Source organism: Peromyscus eremicus, chromosome 8b (genome assembly GCF_949786415.1).
Source record: "Peromyscus eremicus chromosome 8b, PerEre_H2_v1, whole genome shotgun sequence".
NCBI classification, from domain to species: Eukaryota; Metazoa; Chordata; class Mammalia; order Rodentia; family Cricetidae; genus Peromyscus; species Peromyscus eremicus.
In genome coordinates this window covers 62,968,979-62,970,868 of record NC_081424.1, presented here as the reverse complement: position 1 = coordinate 62,970,868, position 1,890 = coordinate 62,968,979, and the positions used below count along the sequence as shown (strand labels likewise).

The window sequence follows — 1,890 nt, the reverse complement described above, 5'->3', positions numbered from 1 at the left end:
AGATATGTCTATCACACTCTCTAAGCTCACAGTGAGTAACATCATGGGAGAAAGTGCAGAAAGAATGTAGGAGATAGAAGGTAGGGAAAGGGACACAAGATGTCATTTTTTTCCTGAGCATGGTATCATCATTGTAATCACAAACTCAAAGCAGTTGTGGTTATCGGAACTGGCCTTATCAACAATCTGTCATGCTTAGACTTGAAGCTCAGGGCCCCACTTCCCCCACCCCACTGCATATTTAATATTGGTTGCTGATAGATTCTTGGAGTTGTCTTCAGTTGTGTCCCTGTTAGTGAGCCCAACTACATTCTAGTGTCTAGTTACAAACACATGGTCACACACATGGCCCTGGTTAAACTCAGTGGGTCACAAAAGGACATGAATGTAACTGGTGAGGATGAAGCATATTGGTATGGGATAGGAGAGAGATAAAAGAGGTTAGGGATAAGAATCAGAATACATTACATACATGCATGAAATTGTCAAAAATATGTTTAATAAAATTTTTTCAAAAAGAGAAAAATAGTCATCTTAATTAGAATAGTCCCAAAGGTGCTTATCTGTCAGTGGATTCTACTTCTACCTTATTATGTTATAACTCTTTAACACAAATAACTTCTGTTAAAAGTGGCACATTTTAGGCTTTAAAAAAGCAGTTTTAGAGGGTAGGATTAACCTTCCAGTATCTAGATTGAAGTTCTTGCTTCAACATCAATAGGTGGTGTTGGACACTATTTAATTAATCTGTCACAAGAATTTTAACTTAATGTAAAAATCCCACTTGTCACTACTGTGTCATGCATCCATTGTTAATTGGGCTGATACTTTCTTACTTATCAAAAATGTCGTTTTAATTATGTGATTTTGCAGATTGAGAAACTCGGCTCTTTTAAACTCTAAGATTTTACGTGTTTCTATTTATTCATTTTTTTTTTTATCTAAATACATTGATTCTGCAAGATTAGAAGGACTGTTACTATTTTTTCTTTTTAAAAATTTGCCTTTTAGGATGCCACTGAGATCACACACACGAGGCCTGTCTGCGACAGCTGACGTTCACTGTGTACTTACATAGCCTCTTATCTGCTGGCCGCCATTGGGGGAAATGCCTCTTCCAGCAGCAAGACATCAAGAAGATCTTAGACAGCATGAGCATTGAGGTGGATGATGACTAGCTTAACATGGTCATCAGTGAGCTGAATGGAAAAAGAAAATGAGACTGTTATTGCCTAAGGTGTTGTCAAGCTTGCCAATGCGCCTGCTGGTGGGGCTGTGTCTGTTTCTGCTGCACCCTGGTTCTGCAGGTCCTGCATCTGGTTCTGCCCCAGCTGCAGCAGAGGAGAAGAGAAGGAGTCCAAGGAATCAGATAATGACATGGGATTTGGCTTGTTAGATTAAATTCCAGCTCTCCTTCAAATAAAGCTTTTTTATGCATCTTGAAAACAAAAACAGAAAACAAAAATCTTCCTTTATTATAAATGAAGAAGATCTGAAAGGGAGAGCATTATTTCCTCGTTTTTATGGAAGTAAAAATTAAGAATTCTCTATACTTGAGGATTTATATATTTTACTTAAGAAATGAATATTTATTTATAGTACTGGGTGTTGAATTCAGGGCCTTGCCCATGCTAGGAATGTTCTCTATCACTGAGCTGCATTGCAGGTCTTCCTGTGTCGCTCAGGCTAGCTTGGAACTAGTTATATAAACCAAGATGACCTCAAACCCAATCATTCTGTCTCATCATCCCAGCTCCTGTGGTAGTGTGTATGTAGACCATGCCAAGCTAGCTTTTATATTTTAAAGGAATATGTTGTAGGACACTGGGCCTCATGACACAGAACACACATTTCAGAAATAAGAGGTCATGTGACTCCTGGGTCCTTGGT

The 1,890-nt window shown here is 38.5% G+C and overlaps 1 pseudogene; it reads left to right on the top strand.

Moving 5' to 3' along the window:
• The first annotated feature begins 1,074 nt into the window (after window positions 1-1,074).
• Window positions 1,075-1,401, top strand: LOC131918396 (large ribosomal subunit protein P2-like; annotated as a pseudogene).
• Window positions 1,402-1,890: the final 489 nt, after the last annotated feature.